Genomic DNA, 26947 nt, shown 5'->3' with positions numbered 1-26947 from the left:
CATGGATATATTTTCCCTGTGCATCCCTGATAACTCCTCCAATGATTGTTGGGATGGGGTCTTCTTTTAATGCACCATCAAAATTGATTTTGAAAGAACCCCCGAGGAGGGGTGACCAATACTTTGGTCTTAAAATTTTCTAATTTTGAGGGTCTTTGTCTCTTAATTCTTACTTAGGGTGTATGTATAGGGTGTTTAAAGTTATTGACTCTTTGGGGTTCCTTGCCATTCCCGAGGTGACAAATTAGTGATAAGAAAAAATTCATTGATGTTGGATACAATGCACTTCCAAACTTCACTAACTAAATGCCTTATGGATTTGAAGATCCTTTTGTTTCTTTCCTTCTAGTTTTCCTAGTGTATGAATCATGGTAGAAGTTTCTAGGATTTATTTCCTATTCCATTATTGAAGGAATTCCCTAGTTAGATATGGTTAAGGTTATGCTTCTTTGATTCTATCTGATGTTCGAAAAGTTTCATTCCCCTTATCCTAGAGGTCCTATACAAAATTCTAATCATCAATGATATGATCCAAGGTTTCTTCCTCAAATTTGTAGAGATGGAAGATCAAGGGACCAATGAACCCTATTTTCTTGTTTTTGTCCCAATTTAGGGGTTTTCAATGGACTATGAGCTAGAGGAAGGTTTTAGCTTTTAGCCAAATCCTTAGATTCCATATTTTCTTCCATTTTTTTTTGGAGCTTTAAAATGCCAATAGGTAGATTGCATGCCTCTTTAAGGTTGTAATTTCCTTCAGGTTTGTAGCCCTAATGGAGTTTTTCTAGTCCAATTTGGATTTTTATTGGATTCTCTTATAGTTTAAATATAATTCCTCTAGCACTTTAGACTCCTTGTGATAACCCCATTCCTTTCATAAACCATTCCCTCTAACCATAAGGGGATTATGACATTTTCTGGTAGTTTGTTACTTTGGTCATGATTCTATTTATCATCTAGCCTTTTAACCTAGGGGATCGATCAAATTGGTCAAGGGTAGGAAGCTAATTCCAATAGTCCTCCCAAAATAAAGCATATTTCCCTTCTCTAACTTCCTAGAAGTAGTGTTCTTGGATAAGTGTTTTATTTTTCCAAACAATCTTCCATATCTATGAGCCTTGGGGGTCTCCTTCAAGTTTGATTAAATTATATGTGTTCACACCTGGGGTATATTTTTATCTCCATAATTTTCCCCATAGTGCGTTTAGGTTTTTGAGCCATTTCTACCAAGTTTTTGTTGTTAGGATATTTGTTAAGGATTCTCGGTCTTGTAGAGCAAGGCAACCATTGATTTTGAAAAGGCACATTTTTATTTAGGTCATAAGGGACCATTTTTGTTTAAGTTTGGTTCCAACCCATAAGAATTATGTTTGAATTTTGTAGATATTTTTAATGACAATATTCGGGCTACAAGATAAGAGAGAGGGTATATGGGCATAACTTGTAGGACATACTTAACAAGAATGAGAGGCCTTGGAAGGTTGACAAATTGAAAGGTCCAACAGGATAATTTATTTTTGAAGTTGGTCAACAACTCTTCCCAAGAGGTAAGCCTTAGGGAATTTTGCTAGCAGATGAGATCCTAAGTATTTGGAGGGGATAAAGCTTTTATGGATTTAGAGGAGATGAGAGATGTAGAGCTAGGTTGATAGGGGGGTGCTAAAAAATAAGATTTGAGATTTTCTAGCATTGATATCCATACTGGAATCTTCCTGGAAGTTTTCCAAGATTTTCTGAAAATATCTAACTTCTAAGATTGAGGGATGGCCCATGAGTATTGTGTCATCCACAAATTACTGGTGAGAGGTGGGATCATATTTTGGATACATTTTGAGAACCCCAATGTGGTTATGAATCACTTTGGATTTAATACATTTTCTTATCCTCTTTGTCGTTAGTAGGAAAAGAAAGGGAGAGAGAGGATATCCACGAGGAATGCCCCTGGCAAGATCAAAGGTGGTTTTGGGTGTGTTAGAGTCGGTCTGGTCAGCCCTCCATCAGGGATCAAAACTCTTTATGCATTTCATTTTTTAGGAGTCCCGCTCCATTCACTCAGCTGCATTCCGCTAGGGGCATGCCATAATCTGACGGAAAAGGTCATTGCTAGTCATTTCCCCCCATGTCTGGCTCCTGCTGGCTTAGGTCTTTTGTCAATGATCACCAAAGTCCATGACAGTCAAGGTTTGGTCCTTTAATGGACAAAAGTCATTTTCGATCATTAGGTCTAGGGATTAATCAATTTGGTCTTTAAATATGTCCAGTAAAGCCATGCAGGCCAGAGTGAGGCCCTTACAAAGTAATGATTCAGAGAGTTTCATCGTCATATTGATAAACTTCGATTGTTCTTCAAAACTCTGTTTTGAAGAAAAGTCAAACAGTGTCATTGGTGATAAAATTTTCAAAAAAGTCGTCAATTGATTTCTTCAGATGCAGGCATGGTTTCCGTGGCCAAATGTCCTGTCATGCAATCCCTGCAAAAAGTGCCGAAAATTTCATCATTTGAGCTAAAATTTCAAAGGGAAAGTGAAAATCAATGTTGCTTTAAGTCAATGAAAAAGTGTCAAAACATAACATTAGAAAAATGGGTTTTTGAAGAAGCAAAAATTTAACCCATGACTTCCAAGTCTTTATATACAAGTTTCCACCAAAATCAAAGTCATTGTGCGAATCAAGTGCATAGGGAAACATTGCAAAGTGTTTGAGTGTGCATCGTGCGTGTTTGGAGCAAGGTTGGAGGCAGTTTTCAGGGCGCGGCGCATATACACAGGGGCACGGCGCACACAGAGGGCGTGGCGCATATACACAGGGGCACGATGCACACAAAGGGTGTGACGCACACAGAGCCATCCCTTGGTGTATTTTTTCAACGTGCGCGGTGCACACCCAGGGCGCGGTGCACTGGGTTTGGCGCGCGGCGCACACCCACAAAGGGCCAAAACCGTGCCAAATCACCTCAAATTTCTTGTGAAGCCCATCAAATTGAAAGGTAGGCTCTATGACATGACTTGTTCATCAAAGTTTATAAATGATATCGTGGTTTATGGCTATGTTTGAATGCAACAAAACTCATAAAATCAACCACAAGAAAACACCAACGGCCATTGTTGCTAGGGTTGCATAATTGTGGTATTGAGGCCAAGGTTCCATTTTCACCCACCATTTTTCCCTCACCTACAATTTTTTTCTATCCTCCCTTTATCATTTTTCGTATTATCCCTACCCTAAAACACTACCAAACCCTATTCTCTTTCCCCTCCTCTTATTTGTCAACATAACACCCCAAAAACATACCCTATCAAATACCAAAACCCCCTACATATCCCTAAACAAACTTCTCCCCATAACCCCTATTCCCATCACATTACTCCCCTCCTAATACTCCCTTTTGTTTCATTGTTCCCCTTGGTGGCAGATATTACAAAAGCACCCAGCTTCACACCATCATCAAAGGGCAGCCTAAATATAGTACACACAGCAGTCATGGCATCACAACATTCATCAGAGTATGAGATGGAGACACAAAGTGACTCATCCTCGGAAGAGCAGGCTCCCAGGAGACATCACAAGAGTGGCAAACATGTTAGGGATGAGCCCACTACCCTCACTGAATTGCAGGCCTGCCCTCTTGCCATGTCATGCTTCCAACATCTATCATGTTTTGAATTTTGTCAAAGAGTGGCTAATGTTCGAGTTCATCATGAGTTGGCCCGTCTTTTTGTGCTTCACCTACATGGAGATCACTCTATCTTGGCCAGGGTCACCTTCACACTGACACCCGAAACTGTCTCATTAGCAACCGGTATACCGAATGTTGGAGAACCATGGCACAAGAAACAGAAAGTTGATCGGCAACATTATGAGCCTTACATTAAGGCCAGTTGCTTGAGGCATCTCACAAGAGTCTTTCCATTCAGATATTTGAAAGATGAATATGCTCCACTCATGAGGTTGATCATGAAATATTTCAGCTGTGAGGGGAGGTTCTCTCGTCTATATGCCTATCACATCAGGTTGCTCATGCACTTTACCAGGGTACGGATGATGAACATCCCATTTTTCATTTGCAGGAACATAGAGAGGATGAACACCTTCATGCAGCAGAAGACCCCTCAGCAGCAACTTAACAGTGTTTATCACTTTTCTCTTATTAGGATTTTGGTGGATCATCAGCTGGGATTGCAGGGCATTGCTTGGGAGGACTTCATCTCCCGTGACTTCTTCAGCACTTCACAGGTATTATCAGAGGTTAAGAAAGAGGGTGAACCTTCTCATCGGTATGAGCACCATGAGACTGCTAGTGTGCTGGTTTTCATTACATATCAGAAAGGCACCTGACGTTTGTTTGCAGCGGCAAAGCGAGTGTTATCTCCACCCGGGGTGGAAGGGGCCTCGCTTCCACCATCAGCATCACAGGAACAGGACAAAGGCAAAGAGCCAATGCAGGATGAGGGGCCTTCAGGTGAGCCATCAGGTGAACGAGAGACCGAATTTGTTCTCCTTCATGATGATGAGACAGATACAGAACCGACAAGTGCACAGCTCAAAGAGATCATCCAGGAGCAGCAATCAGAGATCGAAGCCTTATCCCTTGACTTGGAGAGGGCTAAGTGGAACATGAAATATCTAGAGCAGAGGAACAAACAGCTTGAGGATCAACAGGCGATCATGGAGCTACAAAACATTCGTGAGCATCGCCAAGCTGCACAAAGGAGAAGAGTTGAGCTCACGTCATTGGAGCAAGAGATTAATGAGGATCAGGAGGCCAATCTCGAGAGAGTTAACATGCACTTGGAGAGGCTGCTGGACAAAGCTGACAAGGACCATGCACTACTGAGACACATGGCTTTCCACTACATGGCGCGAAACAAAGTATGCAAGGCTCGAATCAGGAATTTGAAGGCGAAATTGAGGAAGGCAATCAAGAAGCAAAAGAGGCAAAGGGAGCTCGATCGACTTCAGATATTGGCCGAAGCCTCTTTGGCCCAGCATAGCACCTCATAGAGGATCTCCAGCCCAAATTTCAAGAAATTTGGGGCAATTTTGGTCACATGGAAAATTTTTGGTCACAACACAGGTTTTTTCTCCCTCTTTAGGATTGGGAGCTCCAAATCACAAATGGTTTGCATTTTTGGATTCAGCATGCAAAATCACGACTACTGGTGCTTGGACAAGAAATTTGGGCATGATTTGAGTCTCCAGGAGGTCAAAAACACTCAAAAAATGACCTCTCTGCCCCTATTTTGACACACAGGAAGCAGTCTTGGGAGAATGAAGATTTGGAGGGGCAAATGAGCACCAAATTCAGAAATTCCACTTGGGTTGGAAAGTAGACAGGCCAGGCTTTCCAAAAAGTACACTTGGGCACAATTTGGACTCCTACAGGTACCTCAAAATAGCCTCCAAAGTGGCGCGACGCATATAGAATTTGGCGTGGCGCATATAGAGAAAAAGGCCAAAATCGTGCCCGTTTCGCGAAATTTCGATTCGCGACTTCTCCAAGTGGGCCCGCTCATCTACATTTCAATTTTTTGGCACCTAAGGTGGCATTTAAAGTATTTTCACTCCAGATTGGCTTCTATCCAAATGGCAAAGGAAGGCAAACAGTCACCCAAGACATTTGTCATATTTGTAACGCTGCACCTGTAGCTAATGGTTTGGCTTTCCACCTCCATTTTGTAATGATTCGAGTAACTCCCCAACCCTTGGGTGTTCTATCTCTTCATGGCACATTCTATATATTGTATGCAAACTATTTGCAAAGGGTTGGTTGGCTTGTAATTTCTGGGAGACTGTGGGAAAGAAACTCTGTTTCTTCATTGTATATTTTGACAGAGGATTAATGAAAGGCAGCGGCTCTGTTTCATGAGATTCATGTGGTTGTGAGTGTAGCAAATGTGTCTCTTATGTTTCATATGTATTTCGTTATGTTTCACAGTTCATTTCATATTCATTTCCAGTGAAATTTTCTAAGTTAGATAAGGTAGAATTCATTTATATTGCTCTGCCTGTGGGAAAATTTCATGTTCAGTGTTTTTCTTCCGTTGAAAAGGATTCATGTACTTATGCCCTTTTCACTCTCCTAAGCAATCTCTCCATTCCGCGTTATTTCGAACTAAATTGCTATACTTTCCGCCGGTCTTGCCTCACGAAATAATCTGTGCCTTTGTATTAAATTCTCTGTTCATTGCTGTCTGTTGGTCCCATACCATCCCAGAAACTCAGTCATTCATAAAAAATTGTTTCTTGTATCCATATTCACTTACTAGCCTAAGATCAATATTTCACTGTAAGTCATCTCAGACCATTTCGTTTATCTATTCACTGAGCGTGACTCGGAGAGAGCCCTCTCCTGTTCTGGTAGGGCTAGCTACCAGACTGAGCGTGGTTTGTGGTTACCCTGAATTTTGCCTTCCTTCAGCCTAAGGCAGATTTAGGTGCTAACATAGTGGCGACTCCATTGGGGATGAAATTAATCCCCTTACTTCTTGATAATTCTAAGCTTCCGGATGATAAGTTTAGGATTTGATAGGCTGAGTAAGTTGTTCATGTCCTTCTCATTTTTTCAAAAATAGCACGCTGGCTTCGAGATGATATACCAGAGCCAATCCAGATCCAGATCCTCCTCATATTTACGAAAACCCCAACTTGATTCCAAGACTCCTTCGTCAAGAGAGCACTATAACTCCCATATTCAAATCCCATTCATGTCCTGACATTTTTGAGTATCTTGAAGAGCTTTAGTTTGATGAGCGGTTTGAAATATCATTGTTCGAGACCAAATCTGAAAGGGCTGTTGACTATACTGTCCCCGATCCAAAATTTCTTGTAGACCTAGAAACTGAAAGGGCTAACCGGTCAATTGATAATTATATTGCGACACAACTTCAAACTCCAATTGCTAGCCCCTTACAAACTGTGCACACTCCTCCAACACCTCCAAGGCCAAATCCACCAAGAGTGATGGTTGCCCGTTTTGCACCCCTGGTTCTGCCTCAAGTTCTAGATGATATGCCCGCATATTATCAAAGCAAAATCCCGTTTTTTGATGGCACTCCTAACAGCATTACTGCTCAGCAACATGTGGACAGAATGGCAGATTTCTATGAACTTCATGAGATCGATGCGGAGAATGTGGCAATGAGACTCTTTGTACAGACATTTGCAGGTGATGTGAGGAAATGGTTCAGAGGTTTGCCGGCGGCAAGTATCGCTACCTTGGCCGACCTACAAAGACAATTTTTAAACCGATGGGAAGTGAAAAAGAATCCTCTTCAAATTCTGGCTGAATATGAGCAAATCAAACGAAACGCTGGTGAGTCGGTCCAAGACTATTGCATTAGATTCAATTTAGTTTATAACGAAATTCCAGATCATCTAAGGCCACCTGTGGGACTAGCCATGGTGAAGTTCCCAGATGGTTTTGATGCTGACATGGCTTATCAATTAAGAGAGAGAGAACTGGCCACAATGGAAGACATGCAGAAGATAGCGGTCAGCGTTGAAGCAAATCTGCTGTCCAAAAGAGCTAGAGCGAAACCAGAAAAGAAGGTCACAGTCAAAGAAGAGTCTTGCTCGATGGATCAATTACTAAATAAGGTAGAGCAGATGCTTGAAAGGGTGAAACTTGACAAACCGGAGCCACAAGTTAGAAATCCTAACTTTCGTGGCCAGCAGCAACCACAATATAGAATAAGACAGGGAGATCAGTGAGCCCAAGAGCAGACAACACAACAACCAGTACAAACACCTTTGCAGCAAAATTTTGTGCATGGACCGGAGTCAGATGAGGACAGGAATATAATAGGTGAAGAAAACCAACTCTTTACTCCTGATGATTTGCCTATTGATCTCTTTAAGGATGAGGAGTATGCAGAAAGTTCGGCTGCACACAAAGATGTAGATTTCATTCTAGCAAACGACATCGTCTTAGAGGAAGAATCAGATGAGTACCAAAGAGGCTACATGAATGCTCTGTCCGCCCAGTAGCAGCGATATACACTTAGAAACAAAGATGTGCTGGTCAAACCAATTCAGAAAAGGAAGGATGTTGAGGCATCAAAGAATGATTCATCAGTTACACAAAGGAAAGGAAAGGAGGCGGTTGGTCTAGAGAGCAGCAAATCACCATCAGCAGAACAATCACATCAACGAGTTGCCTCAAAAGAAAAGGAAAAGAAAGAAATCCCAGTCAAAGAGGTAGAAAAGATTCCCGCTTTTAATTTAGAGAATGAGATTTCTAAATTAAAGGTATCCATCCCCTTGACTGAAATAATGAGGAACAACAGTTATAGAGGGCAAGTATCTAAAATGTTGAATTTGGACCCAATGTCTGACATGGTGAATGTCGAAGATGATCAACCTGAAATGATTTTTGGGCCAACATCGAATGGTGAGTCTCCTGATAGTGATGTGCCACCCTTTTATATCAGTTTAAGGTTGCATGATTTTGTGTTACATAATGCCATGTTCGATTCCAGAGCTTCTCACAATCTCATGCCCAAGGCTATCATGGATAAGCTTGGTCTGGACATCACCCGGAAATACCATGATCTCTATTCATTTGATTCCAGCAGAGTAAGATGTATAGGACTCATCAAAGACTTGGTTGTGAGTCTGGATCAGCTCCCAATGAAGAATGTTTTGATGGATGTTGTTGTAGTAGATATTCCTCCCAGGTTTGGCATGCTTCTTTCCAGGTCTTGGGTAGCAAAATTGAAAGGGACACTACAGCTAGATTTCTCCTATGCAACGATTCCAGTGTTTGGACAAATGAGGAAATTGTATTGGGAACAAAAAATGAAATACATGATCACAAGCAAGGAGAAACCAATAAATCATCCAATTAACTATGTACATACAGATTTAGAGTCTTTTGTTTTGTATTCAGATAGTTTCAATGATATAGATAGTCAGTTAGTTGAAGCAGATGATATTCCAGAAATAACAGAAAATTTCAGAGGAATTTTAAAGAAAGAAGGACGAGAACAGCAGAACACTGTTGGGCAATCAGATGAAAGTAATGGATAGCAAGCAGACAAGGCACAACAAACAGATTTCTAGCACTTGCAAGAGGAGGAAGAAGGTTTGTGGACCATGGATTTCAATGGAGCAGTGGGAAATGATGGCGCTGGAATTGGAATTTGGGTACGCAGTCCTTTCTCCACCCTGAACAAAGTGCCTAGTAACGTGCGGGTATGCTCTTACAAGTTGGCTTTTGAGTGTTCAAACAATGAAGCTGAGTATGAAGCTCTGATTGCTGGCCTAAAGATTCTAAGAAAGCTGAATGCTAAGAGGATTTCAGTATATGGCGACTCCGAATTGGTAATTAAGCAGGTCAGAGGTGAGTATCAGGCAAAGCATCCTAGGATGCGGTCTTACCATAATGCAGTTCTATACATCCTAAAATTATTTTTAGAATACACCTTGACATGCGTGCCTCGTATACAAAATAGTATTGCTGACGCTCTTGCCAAGGCAGCAAGTAGTTTGAAGATCCCAATGAACTCTAGCAATAAATTCAAAATCCATGTCAAGCATCGTCCAACCGTTCCAAACAATTAGAGATATTGGCAAGTGTTCCAAGATGATGAGGAGATTGATGATTTTCTACAAAACAAAGGCAAGTTCAAAGAGACCTCAATTGATGTAGAAAATGACGATGGTAAAGGTAATGGTACAGATGAGGTGTAGATCAATGAAATGGACGTGTTGCAGCTGAAGAATAATGTTATTCCTAAAGGCTTGATACCTTTAGAAGAACTTTTTGATCAAGATGATGTAGCCTGCAAGCCAACATTGCAGCCAACGGAGAAGGGTGTAGAAGAGGTCAACATCGGAACAACTGCTAATCCTAAGTTGGTAAAATTGTCCAAAGCATTGCCGCCAAAGATCAAGGACAAATACATCAGTTTGTTGGCTTCATTTGCAGATATGTTTGCTTGGGACTATTATGACTTAAAGACATATGATACCAATATAATTCAGCACACTATACCCATCAAGCCCAATCAAAAACAATTCAGACAGAAGTTGAGAAGGCTAAATCCAAAGTTGCTGCCATCTATTGAAAAGGAGATAAACAGGTTGTACAAATCAGGGATCATTGTTCCCATCAGATTTTCAAATTGGATCTCTAATTTGGTGCCTGTACGAAAGAAGACAGGTGAGATTCACTTATGCATTGATTTTAGAAATCTCAATAAAGTTTCGTTGAAAGATAATTATCCACTGCCCAAAATGGACCATATACTTCAGTGAGTAGTGGGAGCATCTCTTATGTCATTACTTGATGGTTATTCCGGATATAATCAAGTTTCTGTCCATGAAGATGACCGAGACAAGACAACGTTCACCACTCCATGGGGAACCTTTCATTACGCTAAAATGCCTTTCGGTTTAATGGACTTGGCTTTTGCAAATGAGAAGGATGTCTTTTTGGTTGTGTACCTGGATGATTTGACGGTGTTTTCCAAATCTAATGAAGAGCACATGTACCATCTAAAAACTGTCTTTCAAAAGTGCATAAAATATGGCTTGTCGCTAAATCCGAAAAAGAGCTTGTTCGCCATGGAGGAAGGAAAATTACTCAGGCACATTATCTCAAAAGATGGCATTCGTATTGACCCAGCACGTGTGCAAGCAATTCAACAAATCGATTTGCCCTGGAATAAGAAAGAGATACAATCTTTCAATGGTAAAATGAATTTTTTACACCGCTTTGTACCTAATCTTGCTGAGCACCTAAGAGAGATGACAAACATGCTTAAGAAGGACAGCCAAGTGAAGTGGATGGAGGAGGCTGTAAAATCTTTCAATTTAGTCAAATTGGCTCTTTCTTCAGCTCCCGTTCTAGTCAGCCTGGACTACACTCAGGATTTCATATTGTTTTCATTTGCTTCGGAGCACACTATGGCAGCTGTGTTATTGTAGAAAAGAGATGATCATGAAAGACCCATTGCATTCTTCAGCAGAGCTATAAGAGATGCAGCCTTAAAATACAACATCATTGAGAAGCAAGCCCTTGCCCTTGTGAAGGCATTGAAAGATTTCCGGGTATATATTCTACATTCTCATATTTTGGCCTATGTTCCTAACGCTTCTGTCAAAGATGTTTTATTGCAGACCGATCCGGAAGGGAGACGAGGCAAATGGATTGCAAACTTGCTGGAATATGATGTGGAAATAAAGCCCACAAAGCTGGTTAAAGGACAGGGATTGGCAAAGTTAATGGCCGAATCAAACTTGCACGCCTTGGACATAAATCTAGTCGCTGCTATGTCCGATGAGAATGAGGAAGCATCATCAATTCAGGTATCTGAAATGTTTGCTCTCTCTCCGTGGTATTCAAATATCATATATGTGCTTAAAAATTTGTCACCACCGCCCGGCATGACTAGAAACAAAGCAAGAACACTCAAGTTGAAAGCTGCCAAGCTTTGCATTCTTAATTCTGCACTGTATTGGAAAGATCCCGGTGGCATTCTTTTGAATTGTTTGGTGGAAGAAGAAGCAAAGAAGGTCATGGAGGACTGCCACCAAGGAGACTGTGGTGGTCACCTTTTTTGGAAGTCAACAGCAAATAAAATTATGAGAGCAGGGTACTATTGGCCGACATTGTTCGCTGATGTATATAAGATGGTCAAGCGCTGTCATAAGTGTCAGATTTTCGAAGGAAAGCAGAAGTTACAGCCTTTGCCACTTAAGCCTACTGAGGTGAGTGCTCCTTTCCAGTAATGGGGATTGGATTTCATTGGTGAAATTCATCCCTCTTCTTTCGGTCAGCATAGATGGATCCTCACAGCGACAGATTATTTCACGAAATGGATCGAGGCAATTCCCACTAGGAAAGCTACTGATGCGGTAATCATTTCATTCCTTGAAAATAACATCTTGTCTCACTTTGGTGTCCCGAATAAGTTAATCACTGATAACGCAACAACTTTCAAATCAAAAAGGATGGTAGAGTTTTGTCATAAATATCACATCATATTGGGTCACTCAACTGCCTATCATCCACAAGGCAATGGATTGGCGGAGTCTTCGAACAAATCATTGGTCAACATCATTAAGAAGCTGCTGGAAATAAATAAGAAGAGCTGGCATAAGAGGTTAGTCAATGCACTTTGGGCAGATCGGGTCAGCCAGAAGAAATCCATTGGTACATCACCGTTTGAGCTTGTTTATGGAGTTGATACAGTATTTCCTACCTCTCTCGCTGCCCCGGTAGTCAAACTTCTTCAGGAGGCCGGCAGTGAAGAAGATCCCATGCAGATAAGGTTGAATCAAATGGTCCACTTGCAGCAGACCAGAGAAGAAGTTTTCAAGAACACATCCAAATTGCAGGAGAAGATCAAGAAAATTTATGACAGAAAAGCAAAGGCGGATAAATTTCAGTTGGATGATGTGGTGCTAAAGTGGGATGCAAGGAATGCAGAAAAAGGTAAGCACGGTAAGTTCGAGAATATTTGGAAAGGTCCTTTCAAGATTGCAGCATATCGAGGTCAGAATGCCTTTCTTCTGAAGGAAATGAACGGGGAAGATTGTCCAGGAGGGCCGATCAATGGTCGGGTGCTCAAACGGTACCATTTCTGAGTTATTAACGTTGCTTCCATTTTCATTGTAAATACCATTTTTATTTCAGTTTGGTTTGAGTTTGTCGAGTTAGTCTTCAAGTCATTTCAATGTCAAGTTTGAGTCAATTTTTTGGTCATTTTAGTTTCATAAATGAGTCAGAGTCCTGTGTTGTTTTTCGGAATGATGACTCCATAGCCCAATGGACGAAGGCACTGTCTAGCTCTTCCAGAGATCTGCTATTCTTGGCACCTCCAAGGAGCTACCATCCCCCATTGGAGCCAATGTTAGATTCGGTCTGGTCAGCCCTCCGTTAGAGATCAAAACTCTTTATGCATTTCATTTTTTAGGAGTCCTGCTCCATTCACTCAGCTGCATTCTGCTAGGGGCATGCCATAATCTAATGGAAAAGGTCATTGCTAGTCATTTCCCCCCATGTTTGGCTTCTGCTGGCTTAGGTCTTTTGTCAATGATCACCAAAGTCCATGACAGTCAAGGTCTGGTCCTTTAATGGACAAAAGTCATTTTCGATCATTAGGTCTAGGGATTAATCAATTTGGTCTTTAAATATGTCCAGTAAAGCCATGCAGGCCAGAGTGAGGCCCTTACAAAGTAATGATTCAGAGAGTTTCATTGTCATATTGATAAACTTCGACTGTTCTTCAAAACTCTGTTTTGAAGAAAAGTCAAACAGTGTCATTGGTGATAAAATTTTCAAAAAAGTCGTCAATTGATTTCTTCAGATGCAGGCATGGTTTCCGTGGCCAAATGTCTTGTCATGCAATCCCTGCAAAAAGTGCCGAAAATTTCATCATTTGAGCTAAAATTTCAAAGGGAAAGTGAAAATCAGTGTTGCTTTAAGTCAGTGAAAAAGTGTCAAAACATAACATTAGAAAAATGGGTTTTTGAAGAAGCAAAAATTTAACCCATGACTTCCAAGTCTTTATATACAAGTTTCCACCAAAATCAAAGTCATTGTGTGAATCAAGTGTATAGGGAAACATTACAAAGTGTTTGAGTGTGCATCGTGCGTGTTTGGAGCAAGGTTGGAGGAAGTTTGCAGGGTGCGGCACATATACATAGGGGCGCGGTGCACACAGAGGGCGCGGCACACACAGAGCCATCCCTCAGTGTATTTTTTCAACGTGTGCAGTGCACACCCAGGGCGTGGTGCACTGGGTTTGGCGTGTGGCGCACACCCACAAAGGGCCAAAACCGTGCCAAATCACCTCAAATTTCTTGTGAAGCCCATCAAATTGAAAGGTAGGCTCTATGACATGACTTGTTCATCAAAGTTTATAAATGATATGGTGGTTTATGGCTATGTTTGAATGCAACAAAACTCATAAAATCAACCACAAGAAAACACCAAAGGCCATTGTTGCTAGGGTTGCATAATTGTGGTATTGAGGCCAAGGTTCCATTTTCACCCACCATTTTTCCCTCACCTACCATTTTTTTCTATCCTCCCTTTCTCATTTTTCCTATTATCCCTACCCTAAAACACTACCAAACCCTATTATCTTTCCCCTCCTCTTATTTGTCAACATAACACCCCAAAAAGATACCCTATCAAATACCCAAACCCCCTACATATCCCTAAACAAACTTCTCCCCATAACCCCTATTCCCATCACATTACTCCCCTCCTAATACTCCCTTTTGTTTCATTGTTCCCCTTGGTGGCAGATATCACAAAAGCACCCAGCTTCACACCATCATCAAAGGGCAGCCTAAATACAGTACACACAGCAGTCATGGCATCACAACATTCATCAGAGTATGAGATGGAGACACAAAGTGACTCATCCTCGGAAGAGCAGGCTCCCAGGAGACATCACAAGAGTGGCAAACATGTTAGGGATGAGCCCACTACCCTCACTGAATTGTAGGCCTGCCCTCTTGCCATGTCATGCTTCTAGCATCTATCATGTTTTGAATTTTGTCAAAGAGTGGCTAATGTTCGAGTTCATCATGAGTTGGCCTGTCTTTTTGTGCTTCACCTACATGGAGATCACTCTATCTTGGCTGGGGTCACCTTCACACTGACACCCGAAACTGTCTCATTAGCAACCGGTATACTGAATGTTGGAGAACCATGGCACAAGAAACAGAAAGTTGATCGGCAGCATTATGAGCCTTACATTAAGGCCAGTTGCTTGAGGCATCTCATAAGAGTATTTCCATTCAGATACTCGAAAGATGAATATGCTCCACTCATGAGGTTGATCATGAAATATTTCAGCTGTGAGGGGAGGTTCTCTCGTCTATATGCCTATCACATCAGGTTGCTCATGCACTTTACCAGGGTACGGATGATGAACATCCCATTTTTCATTTGCAGGAACATAGAGAGGATGAACACCTTCATGCAGCACAAGACCCCTCAGCAGCAACTTAACAGTGTTTATCACTTTGCTCTTATTAGGATTTTGGTGGATCATCAGCTGGGATTGTAGGGCATTGCTTGGGAGGACTTCATCTCCCGTGACTTCTTCAGCACTTCACAGGTATTATCAGAGGTTAAGCAAGAGGGTGAACCTTCTCGTCGGTATGAGCGCCATGAGACTGCTAGTGTGCCGGTTTTCATTACATATCAGAAAGGCACCCGACGTTTGTTTGCAGCGGCAAAGCGAGTGTTATCTCCACCCGGGGTGGAAGGGGCCTCGCTTCCACCATCAGCATCACAGGAACAGGACAAAGGCAAAGAGCCAATGTAGGAGGAGGGGCCTTCAGGTGAGCCATCAGGAGAATGAGAGACCGAATTCATTCTCCTTCATGATGATGAGACAAATACAGAACCGACAAGTGCACAGCTCAAAGAGATCATCCAGGAGCAGCAATCAGAGATCGAAGCCTTATCCCTTGACTTGGAGAGGGCTAAGTGGAACATGAAATATCTGGAGCAGAGGAACAAATAGCTTGAGGATCAACAGGTGATCATGGAGCTACAAAACATTCGTGAGCATCGCCAAGCTGCACAAAGGAGAAGAGTTGAGCTCACGTCATTGGAGCAAGAGATTAATGAGGATCGGGAGGCCAATCTCGAGAGAGTTAACATGCACTTGGAGAGGCTGTTGGACAAGGCCGACAAGGACCATGCACTGCTGAGACACATGGCTTTCCACTACATGGCGCGAAACAAAGTATGCAAGGCCCGGATCAGGAATTTGAAGGCGAAATTGAGGAAGGCAATCAAGAAGCAAAAGAGGAAAATGGAGCTTGATCGACTTCAGATATTGGCCTAAGCCTCTTTGGCCCAGCATAGCACCTCATAGAGGATCTCCAGCCCACATTTCAAGAAATTTGGGGCAATTTTGGTCACATGGCAAATTTTTGGTCACAACACAGGTTTTTTCTCCCTGTGGCACGGCGCTTAGGATTGGGAGCTACAAATCACAAATGGTTTGAATTTTTGGATTCAGCATGAAAAATCACGACTACTGGTGCTTGGACAAGAAATTTTGGCATGCTTCGAGTCTCCAGGAGGTCAAAAACACTCAAAAAATGACCTCTCCGCCCCTATTTGGACACACAGGAAGCAGTCTTGGGAGAATGAATATTTGGAGGGGCAAATGAGCACAAAATTCAGAAATTCCACTTGGGTTGGAAAGTAGACAGGCCAGGCTTTCCAACAAGCACACTTGGGCACAATTTGGACTCTTGAAGGTATCTCAAAACAGCCTCCAAAGTGGCACGACGCATATAGAATTTGGCGCGATGCATATAGAGAAAAAGGCCAAAATCGCGTCTGTTTCGCGAAATTTCGATTCGCGACTTCTCCAAGTGGGCCCGCTCATCTACATTTCACTTTTTCAGCACCTAAGGCGGCATTTAAAGTATTTTCACTCCAGATTGGCTTTTATCCAAGTGGCAAAGGAAGGCAAACAGTCACCCAAGCCATTTGTCATGTTTGTATCACTGCACCTGTAGCTAATGGTTTGGCTTTCCACCTCCATTTTGTAATGATTCGAGTAACTCCCCAACCCTTGGGCATTTTATCTCTTCATGGCACATTCTATATATTGTATGCAAACTATTTGCAAAGGGTTGGTTGGCTTGTAATTTCTAGGAGATTGTGGGAAAGAAACTCTGTTTCTTCATTGTATATTTTGACAGAGGATTAATGAAAGGCAGCGGCTCTGTTTCATGAGATTCATGTGGTTGTGAGTGTAGAAAATGTGTCTCTTATGTTTCATGTGTATTTCATTATGTTTCACAGTTCATTTCATATTCATTTCCAGTGAAATTTTCTAAGTTAGATAAGGTAGAATTCATTTATATTGCTCTGCCTGTGGGAAAATTTCATGTTCAATGTTTTTCTTCCATTGAAAAGGATTCATGTACTTATGCCCTTTTCACCCTCCTAAGAAATGTCTACATTCCGCGTTATTTTGAACTAAATTTCTATACTTTCCGTCGGTCTTGCGTCACGAAATAATCTGTGCCTTTGTATTAAATTCTCTGTTCCTTGTTGTCCGTTGGTCCCATACCATCCCAGAAACTCAGTCATTCATAAAAGATTGTTTCTTGTATCCATATTCACTTACTAGCCTAAGATCAATATTTCACTGTAAGTCATCTCAGACCATTTCGTTTATCTATTCACTGAGCGTGACTCAGAGAGAGCCCTCTCCTATTCTGGTAGGGCTAGCTACCAGACTGAGCGTGGTTTGTGGTTACCCTGAATTTTGCCTTCCTTCAGCCTAAGGCAGATTTAGGTGCTAATAGGGTGAACCATTAAGAAAGATAGCGAATAAAACTTTAGAAACTAGGGCTAAGATCCAAAAAATACATTTTTTCCTGAAGTCGGTGGCTAAAAGCATATGATACATATATTTCTAGCTAAGTTTATCAAATTCTTTGGAGAGGTCTAATTTTATGAACATATCTAGTTTCTTAGTGACCTTAACTTTGTGTATGAGTTCATGGGCTAATAAGATGTTGTCCACTATTTTCCTTTCTTCAACGTTGTTTGCTCTGTTGATATGATTGTAGGAAAAATGGGCATTAGTTTGTTGGTTATGAATTTGGAGACTATTTTCTATACAAAATTGCAGAGTGCAATGGGTCTATAAGTAGTTGGATTTTCCCCTTTGTTATCGTTGGGAACTATAGTGATAAAGTTTGCATCTAGAGCAATTAGGACTATGGTAAATCTACAAGAGTGCTTCACCACTTCCCATAGATATTGACCAAGAATATTCTATCAAGCTTGAAATAATTCCACTATGAAGCCATTAGGGCTTGGGATGGTTCCCTTCTTAATATCTCTCATAAGTTGTTCCAATTCTTGTAGAGAGATCTTGTTCATGTTAAAGTTGTTATGCTCATGAGAGATGATTCTAGGAATGTTCTTGGTTATCTTAGCCATAAATTGTCATCTATCTATAATAGGCTTTGTGAGAAGTTGATGGTAGTAGGATTTTACTTCATCCTCCATGTCTTGATGGATTTCCATTTTTTTTCCTTGGGGTTCTTCATGCATGTGATGTGGTTGTGATTTTTGTGTTGTATCATGGCCTTGTGAAAGAAAATAGTGTTGTGATCACCTAAATTTAAACACTAAATTATTGATTAGGATATCCTCTTATGCTTGTCTTTCCTTTGACTATGCACCAAATTGAATTTAATTGAATCCTAGATCTTTTGTTTTTCCTTTTTCCATTATTTTTGTTGTACTTCCTGCATTTCTTCTTTAAGATAGCATTTTGGTTCATGAATGTTTCTAAACTCTTTCTTGTTCCAATCCTTAAGGCATTGTTTTATGTAGTTTAGTTTTATCTAACAATTGTGCATGCTGGTGCTTTTTATGTTTGGAGCTTGTTTCCACCATTATTCAATATTACTCATGAAGGAGCAGTGTCTTAACCAAGAGGATTTGAACCTAAATGGCCTTCTTATAGAGCTTCCACTCCAATCTAAATGTAGATAGATGGCTAATGATCTAAACCATGACGTGGGAGAAGTGAGGATGCCATTTTTTTACCTGATTAGATTATGTTTGATGACACTAGGTATCTGTCTAGCCAAGAGGCCATAATAGTAATTCCCCCTCACTGATTATTCCAAGTAAAAATTAAATTGTTGGTTTTCATATCCACTAGGTTGACATACTCAATTAGATCATTGAGATGCTTGGAGTCTGCATCCAAACATTTGATATCACCTCTCTTTCTACAATAATGTTGAAATCACACCTATTATCCAGTAGCTGCTACTTGTGATCACCTTGATATTTCAAAGGGAGTTCATAAAAGATACCTTTTCCCTTTGAGAATTTGGATTGTATACGTTGGTGACGAAACCCTCCTTTTCAAATCCCAATCACTAAAATCTAGTAGATAATGTGTGGTGAGTTGCTATGAAATTTGAGACGGTAAGAATTGTGGGATTCCACATTATAGCTATCCCTCTTGATGCTCCTTGTGCATCCAAATTGATTAGATTACAACCCTTCCAAATAGAATGAGACTATTTGTTGAGTTACTATTCTGAGCACTTTGTTTCTTGTAACATAACTTAATTGGATTTTCCTACCTTAATTTTTTCTTTGAGGAGTATGTGTTTGAATTTTTTTGTTGAGACCCTTATATTCCATGAAACAATATTCCTTGAGAACTAGGGAGGATAGGTGGGTAGGAATCTAAAACCAACTTAATCCTACTCAATTTGACTAATTTTTCCCCTGAATAAACTCTTTGTTTGATTTTCTACCTTTTTTCCTTTCTACTTTTCTAGATTTTTGATTATATTTCTTTAGCTCAATCTTAGTGGTATTATAGGGGTTCTAACCTTTAACACTTTAAAGTCTTTTTTTTTTTAGTGTGAAGCCGGCCCTGGAGATGAATTCCACTACATTATTAGGGATTTGATAGGGGTCTTGATTTTGATAGGCATTTTCTAGAGCTTGAATATATAGCTCATCCCATTCCATGTATTCAACTTCCTCTTGTCTATCGTACATGTTGTTTTATGAGCCATTTCAAAGTATTCCAATGAGGTTTCCTTGTCACTATCAGTACATGTGCCCTCTTTCCCTAAAATTTCCTTGGAGGTGTAGTTGGTGAAATTCTACGTTGGTATCTTCTCAGAAAATACTTCATTATGCTACTCTTGATCCTCTAGTTTATTTAAAACTTCATATTTACTATTTCTTTGATCAGTATGTATAGTTCAAGTTTCATTATGATGCTTTTGTTTTCTTTTGAGGTTGGTAACCTTTTGGAACCATTCTGCATTTGTAGTTGGTTGTGATCTCGGAGGGTTCAGAGGCTTATTGAGTTGGTAGTCTTGAAAGAGATTCCCATTCTCATGGCATCACCTACATTAGAAGGTGATATGCTTGTAGTCTATCAATTGATCTCAGGTTTCATCTAGGTAGCTTAGATAAATATGTTCCAACAAGTGTTTATAGATGTCCATGTAAACATATATGCAGGAAAAAGAGGTATCTTCCTTGTTTAGAGGCTTTCAAGCACATTACAAAGGAGCCAAGAGTATTACCTATGCCTTCCAGGACTTATGGTTCCAAAAAATCTCATGGTAAGGAATATAGATGGATCCAAACTGAAGGATATGAAAAGTCTTCCTTGTTCGAGCTAAATCATTCTTCCAAATACGTAAATATAATTCAACCAAATTGAAGAAATAGGGGATACCTTGGAATTTTTTGTTGTGGTCTTCTAGGTTGTAGAATGTTTCTATAAGAAACCCTTTTGATCCCAAATTCAAATCCACATCCCTATGGAGTTTCCAATTTTACTTGATCCACCACACAAGAGCCTGTTTTGAGGACCATAACCCTATAAACTTTCCGATGAGCACATAATATTGCACGCGTCATATTTTTTCACTAATGTTGTTGGATCTAATTTTGTAAGTTGGCGACATGGAGGATTTAGGAATGTAGGTGCTAGTTTTCAACATCAGTATTGGATTATCACAACTGGTCACAGGGATAACACCCTCACTTGGTTTCAAAAAGTTAATTGAGATTCTACTACATGGGTGTTAGGTCAAGGAAGAGCTTGGAAAGGTATGGATCTTTGGAGGATGTTTGCTTTATTGTTCCTTGCTATTGGATCCCAATATGAGGGAGTGATGTCCCCTCCTCCTCTCTTAGGAGCCATCAAAAGCTTTGTTCTATAATCAAATCCATAAACCCTATCATGGTACAGGCTCGAACGCTATGTCATTCCTCTGAATTTCACTTGCTTATGTTAACCTCGCTATTTCATTATATTTTTCTATGGTTTATTCTATTTGTTCAACAAACCAACTTTTAGCTTGTCATTTCTATATTTGGGGTATTCTAAATTCTTACAACATACTCAGTTGAATTTAAATATTTTTTTTCCTTCAAATGGACAATTACTTGTTGATATTCAAGGATGGAATTGACATCCTCCTCTCTTGACTCAACTTCATGCTTCAATGCTCTTTTTTTACCTTCACCAATTTGTAATTGTCTCATTAATTTTTTTGCAAAACGTGTAGACACAATAGTCCTTGAAGTCCTAATAAATATTTCTTGTTATGACCTATATTATATCCCTAAGCATCAAATAAAGGTGAGACCCTAAAATTTCAAAACCCCATTTTGCCCCTTCTTCATTCATTTTCTCTTAATAGGGTTAATGATACAGTCAAACATTCTTCTAAAGCAAGCATAGTTTTGTGTAATAGTAATTGCAATTGTAAATCACACTTATTTTAGCTTTGTTGATTGATATCTTCATAGGTTATTTGATTTAGGAACCAATATTATACATTTATTAATGAGAATGCACACTTACAAAAAGAAGTTGAACATAGGGTCACTTTAAGATTGGGTGACATTTGGAGCCAAATCGATCACTTGGTCACTTTTGAATGATATCCTTTTATTAATATAATAAGACCATAATTATCCCAACTTGAAGTTTTATTTTCCTACATGTTAGTGGACTTAATGAAAATTGCATGGAGTTTTAATTACAGCTCCAAAAGAAGAGTGCCCCCCCAAAAAATATTTTCCTTTTAAAGCAAGCTTCAAGTCGAATTTTTTAAATGATATATATAAATAATTTGAAAATATTTTCATTTATTTATTTATATTTTTCTGAGGAAATAAATCGACTTTTTCTTAGTCTGAGAGTTAGAATGAGGTTGCTAGTATCAAGGTAGTCTACAAGTATACTTAAAAATTCACAGATAAGTAGGAAGCCATTACAACAATATTTATCAAGGCATTATAGCTTATCATGCTATTATTGAGAATTTAAATTGGGTAGGTAAGATAACAACCACCCTACCCAGCCACTTGAAATAACCACAATTAACATACCAATTGAAAAACTACAAAATATTTTTAAATAATTTATTCCATACACAACTAGAAACAATCATGGAAATCAAATCTTATTCATTAAAAGAATCCATTATTTTTTATATCATTAAATTACCCAATATGTTTGATACTATTGAACTAATTGTTTCATCTATATGTCATGAATGACTTTTTTTTTGGTTTCAAAGAGGATAAACATAAACATGATGGCTTGGCATCCTACAATCTACACACTGATTAAGTTCATGTGTACATTGCAAGGATCATTATTTCTTTAGCATCCAACAATGTGTAGCTAATTTACATGTACACATCCAACATTGTGTGCATCCAACAACATATAACTAATTAAGTTCAAATGTGTCCAAATTTTACTAAATGTAAATGTCAAACACCGTGTGCATCCAACAACATATAACTAATTAAGCTCAAATGTGTCCAAATTTTACTAAATGTAAATGTCACGAACAGTTGGCTATGGTATACAAGCATGCCATTGATCACCATAAAGGATAATAATGGTCTCCCACTACTATTAAATTTATATTAAATGAGAGATACATATAGAGGAATAGAAGCACCTTTCAGCTTCCTTCGTGGGAGCTCAGAATCATATCTCAATAGATCATAATTGGAACTAAAGTAATCTCTCTCATTATGCAATTAAAGTTGAATAATGTTAATGAAGCATCATTCAAGGTCGAGCAAGACACTTCCTTCCTATTGGACAACTCGAACCACTGCCACCACTAGACACTAGACACTCCTTGCTTGCTTGGCAGGGACTTGTACCTCTGCAATTTCTTTTGATTCATATTCTTATCACTTTGGGTCAAAATAAAAGGTTTCATTGGATTGGAATGCTTCAATGTATCTAAACATATGGGAAAATGTGATTTAAATATAAACAAATCTTATTTACTTTATTACTATTAAGTAGAGTTAAAGTTAGAGTGATTTATTTTTTTAATATATGTGTTTAAACTAAATTTAAATTATATATTAAAAAAATTAATAGTTAAATTATAAAAATAATATTTAAATGATTCTGTAAGTTTAAGCATATTGTTAGAGATATCTTTAGAATAAAAAAATATAGAAGGTGTATAAGCTTAATACTAATATGATATTAGAAACTTTTGTAATGAAGTGGACATTAACATCATGGAAGCACTTATTAAGGTAACTTATCAATGAAAGAACACCTAAAAGAGTAGGTTAAATCTCAAGGGTTATTTTTCGACACATCACAGTTAAAGGGAATTATTGAAATAGATTCTTAATTATTTATTTCCCATACACTAAAGAAAGATGTCATCTATAAATGTATGTTTTGTTTATATGAGTTTGGTAGGCATCCCTTAGTTATAGCAAGAGAATTAAGATGTATTCTACACCATGAGTAGAAGAGATGTGTGATGTAATATAATGTAACATATATAATGTTAATAAACTAAAATGGAAGAAGTCAATTTTGATATGATGCAATGATAGATTCATGAGAATTTACCACAACTATCTCAAGTCCAATTCTTAATGTACCTACTGGAGAATCCATAAAGGGACATGTCCTTGGAGCGATAGCTCCATTTACTCTTACCTCAAACACACTGATCCTAGTGAAGGAGCTAGGTGTGTATAGGGAATAAATATGTCCTTAAATTCAACCAAAAATTAAGGGGTAATGTCATTAAAAAAAAATGGTAGAAAATAATAATAAAAGAAGAGAGAAAGGGTTAGTGTCAAAAAAATGAATAAATAAGCTTGCATAAAGTAATCATAACATTGCTTTTTATTTTTTAAATGCTAATAAGCTTGAATTTGAGATTTTTAATTCTCTTTCAATACTAAATAATACTAAATAGATATAGGGATAAAGTGAATCTATGTTGCTATATCACCAATCATGCAACCACTTTCAATTTATAAGAATTCTATAGAACCATAGTCTTCAATATACTAATTTCTTACAAAAAAAAATTTCTTCTTTTGTAAGCTAAAAATTCGACTATTTGCAAAAAATTATATAAGTCCAAGGTCTTTGCATGTTAGTGGCCTGCCACTTTGGAAACCATACCACTAACAAGATAAGAGAGCATCATTTTGAAAAAACAAAGAGTTCATAAGAGCGACCTCAAAAACAAATTATTCCTAGGACTATCAAAATTATATATAAATTCTTCAATATGATCTACCTTTAAATAGTCATAACCTGAATAATGCATACTACTATACTACTGTTAAAAATGATTAGTAGAACCAAAATATGAGATAGATTGAAAGCTAAACCTCATGATAAATATTAAGATGAGGTGGAAGCATCCGCCTCATTTGGGTTTAGATCCCTTGGGTTGCAACATCTCAGAGTACCACTAGGGGAAACATGGCCTCAATCCTCTTGATGCACTCACTCATGTTCTTTTTCTAAAGCATATTGGCATCCAAGACCATGAGAATTTTATTTTTAACATGATTCCAATCCATAAGAACTCAAATCGACAATGGAGTCATTATCCACTATAGGTAAATGGTAAGTAGATGTTGGTTCTTCCAGCCATGAATGTAGCCTATGTCTAACACCCATTCCTTCACATATATAATCACTTTGAATAATACAAGCATTGGAATTTTGCAACTATGTCATCTTATAATTCTTATAAATCCTCCTTAAACTTTGGTGACACCTGCTCCTTGTACAACCTCGTTGAAATCTCTACTCGCATACAAGAACAGGAGTCCCCTGACAAGCCATGATCTCCTTGTCCTCTTCGGCAACACACTCTTTGTTGAACCATCTTGGAATACAAGGGGAAGATTACATGAAAAATCACACACATGCCTAAATGTTGAACCAAGACATGCATACACAGAAAAGCATAGAATAGCTCAAAAAGCATAGAAAAGCATAGAAAAGCTCAAGTTGTTATAGCCAAAAAGAAGTGAAGAACACCAGGTAACTTGCCTTGGGCCTAATACAAAACTTATTAAGGAGGGTGATGATGAGTGAAGTGAATTTCATCGAACAAACCTACCTAAATAATAAGGATATTAGGACCCAAACCACAATGACCAAACTGAAGCAACTTGTGAGAATATGAGCCAGAATACAACCCAGTGTGAACCATAACCACCACCACCTTGACTGCATTAACTTGTCACTAGAATGAACTCCAGTCTCCACCTGATGGCATCGATTATAGGTACGTTAACCTTAATCATTAAGTGGGTTGAAAACATCGTTCATATATGTTAGCACATATAAATATCTTTTAATATTATCCTTTGTTATGTTAAAATTTTGTGTTGAACTCCTAAGCATAAAGTCAGTACTCAAAATTTTGAAAAAGTGTTGCGAAAATAAAATCCAACTCATTGTAGTTGTGCATCCAGTCAATGAGGGTTTTAAAATTTTCCAATATGAATCGGCGGAGATTGAGTCTAATGGTTATTGTGATCTCAGTTGGTAATATATACATAATTAATCCAAGGAGTGAATGAAGAATGTGAATTGACAAAGCAAAGGAGCTACCAAAATTGTCTATAGCACTTTGTTTTTTCCTTGTTTTAGTTATTGTCTTCAAGCGACGTTTCCAAACAACTGGAAATAAATTTTTGGAAAACAAAATAATTTTTTGTTTGGAATGGGCTAATTTAAAGAAACCTCTCTCGGTTTTTACATATCTATCATGGTTTTGGAGATACGAAGGGTTCATTAGACCCTATTTTTCAGGAATTTGCTAGATTTATTTTTCTTTAAAATGCCTAGTCATCAGTTGTTGAGCCACCTCACCATTTCGACTTGGGGATGAGATATTATCTCCTCCTTGATTATTTGAAACAATCATAACTTTAAAATCAACATATTTAGGATAAAATCTAGATTCAGAAGGACGTTTGAGTTTTCTAAGGCAAAAGATAAGCAAACAAAAGACTAATTCCAAATTTAATTCCAACAGTTCGAAAAGAAACTTGCAACCTTTCCTAGATTTTATTTATTTTATTAATTTTTTTCCTAAAAACTAGTTGGAGTTAGTAGATTGTAATTTCTTATTTAAATCTATCATTTGTAATGAGGAGGGTTTGGGTTTTTTGAAAGAAAATCATTGTGTATATGTAAAGACTCTTCTGAAATTAATCAAAGTTTTCCAAGATCAGAAGTACTCAGATATTTCAAATCAGAGATTCTTGTTGTTGTATTTTCCAGTCTGTCTCTTAGTGGATGTGTCTCTTACTCAAATTTTCATATTTTGTCCCTCCTCAGTGTTTGAATAAAGTTACATGATATATAATTCATTTATTGATACTTTAATTCCATACATTCAAATATACCTCTTTGTCTTCTGATATTATTACATAAATCACTTGTGATATTAGTGCTCTGTTGTAATTGAGTTGTTATGCTTGCTTCCCACCATACTACAACATTTTATGTCTAAGGAAATACTGCTTATTAGGCCCCTATAATATTGTTTGTTCACAAACCAACATATTGGAAACGCCTTGATTAGTACTCAGTTTTGACTCCATGCCCAATGGTTTTACTTATTTGCCTTACCACAGTTTTAAACCCTCACCCTACCAAAGATCCGGTCATTAATCTGAGCACACAACCAACTGTTGAAGTGGCATTAGACAACTGAGTTGTAAAGAGATCCCTTTCTGGGTTGGAAGGGCTAACTTCAAATCTAAAAGATTGGTTCAATATTACCTCCGAGTTTTCCTTTCACAACTAAGAAAATTACAAAGTGATAACACTATCTATAGGACGAGACACGTCCCTTCCCACCCCATATAAGGATATAACTCATTCTTCATCACTTATTTAAAACATGAGCTAAAAAAGCACATATGTACATTATTTTATAATTTTTCATAACACAACCCACTTAATGTAAAAAACATATTCATCATAAAACCATAACCAACCGTGGGTCAATTAAACCTTTGAATAAAACTTTTCATTTTAAACAAATCTTCTTATGCATTTTTAATTTTTATTCAAAATATGAAAGAGTTAAATAATGACAACAAACATTATGGATTTCAAGA

This window comes from Pinus tabuliformis, chromosome 6, assembly GCF_031772625.1.
Source record: "Pinus tabuliformis cultivar Carrire ecotype Pingquan chromosome 6, CPIR1, whole genome shotgun sequence".
Taxonomy (NCBI): domain Eukaryota; kingdom Viridiplantae; phylum Streptophyta; class Pinopsida; order Pinales; family Pinaceae; genus Pinus; species Pinus tabuliformis.
The sequence above is the reverse complement of the archived record's forward strand: the minus strand, read 5'-3'. Positions refer to the sequence as shown.